The sequence below is a fragment of the Sinocyclocheilus rhinocerous genome, unplaced genomic scaffold, assembly GCF_001515625.1.
Source record: "Sinocyclocheilus rhinocerous isolate Xijiao unplaced genomic scaffold, SAMN03320098_v1.1 scaffold1099, whole genome shotgun sequence".
NCBI classification, from domain to species: domain Eukaryota; kingdom Metazoa; phylum Chordata; class Actinopteri; order Cypriniformes; family Cyprinidae; genus Sinocyclocheilus; species Sinocyclocheilus rhinocerous.
The window spans coordinates 223820-230835 of NW_015634461.1; the positions used below are offsets into that span (position 1 = coordinate 223820).

At 34.9% G+C, this 7016-nt stretch overlaps 1 long non-coding RNA gene across 1 annotated transcript in view; it reads right to left on the reverse strand.

The window, feature by feature from the left end:
* Positions 1-4736: 4736 nt before the first annotated feature.
* Positions 4737-7016, reverse strand: part of LOC107745574 (uncharacterized) — a 7045-nt gene continuing 4765 nt past the window's right edge. Inside the window, exon 3 of the long non-coding RNA XR_001640610.1 lies at positions 4737-5116. This is a non-coding gene — a long non-coding RNA (uncharacterized LOC107745574). The remainder of the gene's footprint in view (positions 5117-7016) is intronic.

Here is a 7016-nt window from a genome sequence, read left to right on the forward strand (position 1 = left end):
GTAAAAATCTATTATTTTTTCAATTGATCTATTAATTTATATTTTTACACTATTTTTGTCTAAACTGTTCACAGATCCAGTACGCTCCTGCAGCCCCTATAGTGACCTCAAAAAAAAAGTACAGTCACTCTAGAATGACTAGTAACCTGTATTTGTTACTGTAGCTAGTGTTTTGAAAGTGTTTTCATCTGTTGTGGTCGTTCCAGAATTTTTCTGACTGTATTTTGTGCAGTTATTCTAGTATGTTTCCAAATGAATTTACCATTGCTGTTCTCAAATGTTTCCATCTGTATTTGTTACTGCAGCTCTAGAATGTCTCTGCTTGTACTTGTTACAATCTAGAATGTTTCCACCTGTATTTCTTACAACCACTCAAGAATCTTTCTCGCTGTTTTTGTTCCAGCTATTCTAGAATGTTTCTGACTGTATTTTTCATGGTTTTTCTCATGATTCTGTCTGTTTTGTTAATGCAGCTCTGAAATATCTTTTGTCTTTTTTGTTAATTTTGTTCCAGAATGTTTCCGCATGTATTTGTTACAGCAGTTTTCAAATATTTCCGTCTGTATTCATACCTGTTGTTCTCAAATGAAGAATGTTTTCCTTCCGTGTCTGTTTCTGATATTTTCACATCTGTCAGACTGTCGCTAATGCTGGAGCTGTCGGAGTGTTTGCCATCAGCGGACCCCACATCCTGGCTCCGGGGCGTCAAGAGGTTTGAAGAGGTGAAAGCACTCTGCATGGAAATGGATGTCACGATCAGCCCAATGTGATGGAATATGAAAATGTATTTTGTGAATGTATTGGATTCAGTAGAGCGCCTGGGGGAACGCCCCAGTCCCAGATGAACGGGAGAAAGAAACAGCCGTCAACAGAAAAGATAAAAAAGCAATCTTGTGCACCTATAACCTTTAAGAGATATTTCTCTCTCTCTGAGAGTTGCTTTAAGCAATCACCTGTATGGAACGAGTCAAGGAACCAATATACGCGAGGATATGTGTGAATCTGTGAAGGTGAATTAAAGATTCACACACAGAAGCCAAGCAAGAGTCTGACTACGTCTCACTGCCAAAGCTTTTATAAGCATCTGGCAGCTGTGTAGGATAAAGAAGTAAAAAATCTGTTCAAATACACACACATATAATTCTCTCATATCACCGATGGGTATTTGTTGAGATCAAGGAGAAACGGAATGAAAATTAAGTAACAGAAGCCAAAGAAGTTGGGTTTCATTTATGCGCAGAACATTTGCTTGTGATTTTTTTGAAGGCTAGCCCAGGTGAAAAAGAAATATATTTAAATTGTGCTTTTTCAGACATACTTACTATATTTAAATTATACTATACTAAGTGCATATTTCTGTGGAAAGGAAAAAAAGATAATCTTTAAAGAGTGTTTTCTACGCAAGGACAGTTCATAGTGACCACCATGACTGTCAAGTTCCCAAAAAACACCATTAAAGTATCATAAAAGTAGTTCATACAACTTGTGTTCTATTATACAAGCCTTCTGAGATTATACGAAAGCTTTGTGTGAGGAGCTGCATGAGGGTGAATACATAATGACAGAATTTTCATTTCTGGGTGAAATGTTCCTTTAAGAAAAGATCTATGTGAGACTCAATAGATGTATTTAGGACATCTCCTGTAATCCTCTCGAAGAGAATAACCTTTCAAAGCACACCACACGAGGCATAACCTTATCGAGACCTTCCATTTACAGCTGGCTGAATGTGATTTTAATCTGTCTCTCACCAGGTCAAGACTCGAAGGGTTTAACTTATTAAACCAAACAACCTGCAATCAGAGAAGCCTCATTGTACATTCTGTTTGAATGTGAGCCAAGCAGAAAGCAATCTGGGCCTCACGACTGCTTTAAACAAACTAATCTGCTATTGTACAGGCCACAATTTCAAACATAATCCAAGACTATCCTTAAAGACCAAAGGGGAAAGTTGACATATTTCCTATTAAAACAGTCAATTTAAGTCATAGCCATGAGTCATGATTTGCTACTTGCTATTATTTATTATTTGTGACCCTGGACCACAAAACCAGTCTTAAGGCGCTGGGGTATATTTGTAGCAATAGCCAAAAATACATTGTATGGGTCAAAATTATTGATTTTTCTTTTATGCCAAAAATCATTAGGATTTTTCTGGACAAGAAAGACTGTACATTTTAAATATGTATGTTTGCTATATATATATTTATAAAAAAATTTTTTAAACTGCCACAAAACTCTAAAAACTGAAGATGTTTTTATCATACTTTATGTTCTTTACATCCATTTTTTTATGGTTTATATTTTATTTTTTATAACAATAACACTAATAACTATATATATATATATATACACACACACACATATTTATTATTTACATATATAATATTTAATATACCATATACAGTATATTATTATTTTACAAATAAAATGATAATGCACACATGCCAGAAAGCCAGGATATTGATGTACATACACAGAAAGAACACTGTGCTGTGTTGACATCGAACAGTGACTTGTTGGCATGTTTCACACTTTCTTCCCACCTAATGAAGTTGCACGTTGCATATTAAAGTATCACACGTGTCACATCGTCTCATCACTGTCTCTCTCTCTCACACACCTTCCATATAAAGGTGCTGATATCCTTGCCTTCATTAGAGCTGCAACAAGCCCAGGTCTCCGTCACGCTGAGATATATAATTAACACACAGATCAGCGAGGAGATGGGCAGAGGGCGCCGGAGCCGCAGTCACTAATGATTCCACAGAGACTCTCTCACTAGACAAAAAGAACAGTGGACGACGTATGGATAATTGAGAGCTATATTAATACACACACACACACACACACACACACACAGATTACAGCAATAGTTCCCTCCAAATTAATATTTCTGTCATCATTTACTCACCTTTATGATGTTCCAAACCCTTATGACTTTTTCATTTTTTTTTCTGTGGGACACAAAAGGATATGTTAGGAAGAATTTTCACACTGCTTTTCCAAATGATAAAAATATTCCGAAACAATTATTTTCTTCTTTTTTTAAATGGATGCAAAAATAGTAAAGAATACATAATGGTAGATATATACACACTGGCGGTCAAAAGTTTGGAATAATGAAGATTTTTTTATATTTCTTATATAAGTCTCTTATACTCACCAAGGCTGCATTCATTTGAGCAAAAATACGGTAAAAACAGTAATATAACAATAAAAGAACAGTTTTCTATTTGAATATATTTTAAAATGTAATTTATTTCTGTGCTGCTTATTATTTTTGTGGAAACATTGATACACTACCATTCAAAAGTTTGGAGTATTTTTTTAAAATAAATAAATACTTTTATTAAGTAAGATGCATTAAATTGTTTAAAAGACATTTTAAAGACATTAAAGACATTTATTTATCAAAACATTTTATCTCAAGATAAAAATATATATACACTACTCACAAAAAGTTAGGGATATTTGACTTTCGGGTGAAATTTATGGAAAATGTAAAAAGTTCATGCTACAGTGATATTATATCATGAAAGTAGGTGTGTCTAGTCAATACAGAACTGCCTTACACCTGGTGAATGGTACTGTGACAAGCCAATACTACCTGAATAACATCATTAATCCAGTCATTGTCCCTCTGCATGAGCAACACAAGCCTGATTTCATCTTCATGGATGACAATGCATCATCAGGGAATGGCTGCTGGAGGCTGGGGTACCTCAAATGGAATGGCCTGCACTTTCTCCAGACCTGAATCCCATAGAAAACCTAGTGTAAGTAAGTAGAAGTAGAAGCATGCAAGTATTAAGTAGAAGCATGAAATGGTCATTTCTTCATCTCAAACAATTTATTGAAACAAAAGCTAACAACAGTGGTGGGTATGCGACAGCAAAAAATGTAAATGTCTCAATAACTTGTCATGCATCCTTGAGCATCAATTACAGCTTGACAACAACGTCTCATGCTTTTCACAAGCCGACTTATTGGCTGCTGAGGCATGACAAGTTATTGAGACATTTACATTTTTTGCTGTCGTATACCCACCACTGTTGTTAGCTTTTGTTTCAATAAATTGTTTGAGATGAAGAAATTACCATTGCATGCTTCTACTTAAATGCCCTGCTTTCATGATTTAATATCACTGTAGCATGAACTTTTTACATTTTCCATAAATCTCACCCGGAAGTCGAATATCCCTAACATTTTGTGAGTAGTGTATGTTTTCCACAAAAATGTGAAGCAGCGCATGTATTCAAAATGAATAATAATAAAGAGAAATGTTTCTTGAGCAGCAAATCAGCATATTAAACTGAGTTCTGTAGGATCATGTGACTCTGAAGACTGAAGTAATGATGCTGAAAATTCAGCTTTGCATCACAGGAATAAATTACATTTCACAATATATTCAAATGGAAAACAGTTATTTTAAAATTGAAAATTATTTCACAATATTACTGTTTTTACTGCATTTTAGATCAAATAAATGCAGCCTTGGTGAGCATAAGAGACTCAAACCCCCCCCCAAAAAAACTACTAGTAAATAAATAATGCATATAAATGTAAATGCAAAACACAGAAGGTAGATTTATTTATTTTATAACATTCTTTTAGCTTGACATTTGGTAAACAGAAACTTTGTAACAGTTTCATGACTGAGAGCAAAACATGAAAGAACTTTAATTTCTGGCTGAAACAAGCCTTTAATGAGCCACTTATTTTGTGTTGCCTATTTGTTTGACACCACCAAACAGCAATTTACAGCATCTCTGTGATCATTATTGCCAGATTAATGGCCGTTTGAGCAGGTCCAGTGTTCGTAATCAGGGGCAAACACTGGAGGCCGATGATGAATTATTAATACCGACATGCTGAGATGGCATCGTTTGTGTGTGATTTTTATCTCTGATTCTGTTCTAACATGACTTCACTATGAAATCGGTTAAGCCGTCCATTTCCTCCTGCAGATTTGCTGGTAATCGTTTTCGCCAGGCCTCGTCCAGTCTCTTTGATATACCTTTAATCTGCCGTTAGTTAAATTGTGAGGAAATCCTCGCTCGTTCCCCCGCATTTTTCGGCCCCGTATCAAAGGCATCCTACGACAGCTCCAACCCTGAGAGAAAAATGTGTTGAAACGAAACTATTAGTGAGGAATATTTCAGGAAAGCAGACATATCACAAAGACACAAAAACACTTATGCAGCAAAATACAAGATGTTTTAAGCTCTGGGAAGTTGAAGTTCACTCACTTTGTGCTCTACGCTGGCGTCCCCTGTTTTAAGTGTTCAACTTTGATTGCCTAAGATTTAATGGGTTTCTAAGTTGTTAAACATCTAAGTATAAACCTTGCTGTGATGTTTCTATTGAAGTTTCTCATGGGAAGTAAAAATAGACTAAAATAAGTCAGTAGATGACAGTGAGAATATAAAATTAGATTATTAGAAAGGTTGAAGCTCATATTAAGATTAAGGTTGTGTGTTACTGAAGCTTGTTTCTGCCACGAGATTTAAAAAAATAAAAATAAAAAAGGTCATTGCAACTTTCTGTCTCACAATTTGGATATTTTTCCTTGCAAATCTGTTGAAGTTCATATTAAGATTAAGGTTCTGTATATTATTGAAGCTTGTTTCTGCCACGGGATAAAAAAAATTAATAAATAAAAAGGTAATTGCAACTTTCTATCACAATTTGGATATTTTTCCTTCCAAATCTGTTCAGTAAAGTTAAAACTGCGATATTAAACTTACTGTGATTATTAGAAAGGTTGAAGCTCATATTAAGATTAAGGTTGTGTGTTACTGAAGCTTGTTTCTGCCACGAGATTTAAAAAAAATAAAATAAAAAAGGTCATTGCAACTTTCTGTCTCACAATTTGGATATTTTTCCTTGCAAATCTGTTGAAGCTCATATTAAGATTAAGGTTCTGTATATTATTGAAGCTTGTTTCTGCCACGGGATAAAAAAAATTAATAAATAAAAAAGGTAATTGCAACTTTCTATCACAATTTGGATATTTTTCCTTCCAAATCTGTTCAGTAAAGTTAAAACTGCGATATTAAACTTACTGCGAGAATGAAAGTCCGAATTCTGAGTTCATATCTTGCAATTATTACTTTTTCTCAGAATTGCAAGAAAAACTGTTTTGGCCAAAACAGAATTGCGAGATATAAACTTGAATTTTGAGTTTATTTCTTGGAATTATTACTACTGACTTTTTTTCTTAGAATTGCGAGAAAAAAAGTCAGAATTGTGAGATATAAGCTCGGAAGTCCGAATTCTGAGTTTATATCTTGCAATTCTGACTTTTTTCACAGAATTGCGAGAAAAAGTCTAAATTGTGAGATGTAAACTAAGAATTTGCGAGAAAAAAATCTGAACCGTGAAATATAAAATCAGAATTGCAAGGAAAAAAGTCAGAATTGCGAGATATAAACTCATAATTGTGAGAAAGCCAGAATTCTGAGTTTATATCTTGCAATCCTGACTTTTTCTTAGAATTGCAAGAAAAACCGTTTTGGCCAAAACAGAATTGTGAGATATAAACTTGGAATTGTGAGCAAAAAACTGAATTGAAGACATTACATTATTTGCATGTGCTTTTAAATGTTTCATTCGCACGCTGTTCTGACGTGCGCTTTTTCTGAGCGCAGCGTACAGTCTATGCGTACACCCGAAGCGCGCGCACTAAAAAGCCTGTCAAACAGCTCCTGATTACTAAACTAAGTTATCTTTTACGCTAATACTGTCAAAACACACAAGGTTTACATATAGACTCAGTTGGTTATGTCTAAAATTAAAGTAAACAGTTGAGAGAGAAACAGATGCGTGCCTGTATATTAGATGCGTGCAGCCGGTCTTAAAGGGATACTCCACCCCAAAATGAAAATTTTGTCATTAATCACTTACCCCCATGTCGTTCCAAACCCCTAAAAGCTTCGTTCGCATCACCGTAGCGCCATTTTGGAGAATATCCGCTGAACGCAAGCAGCGTACGCTCTTCTGTGTCAGCCGCG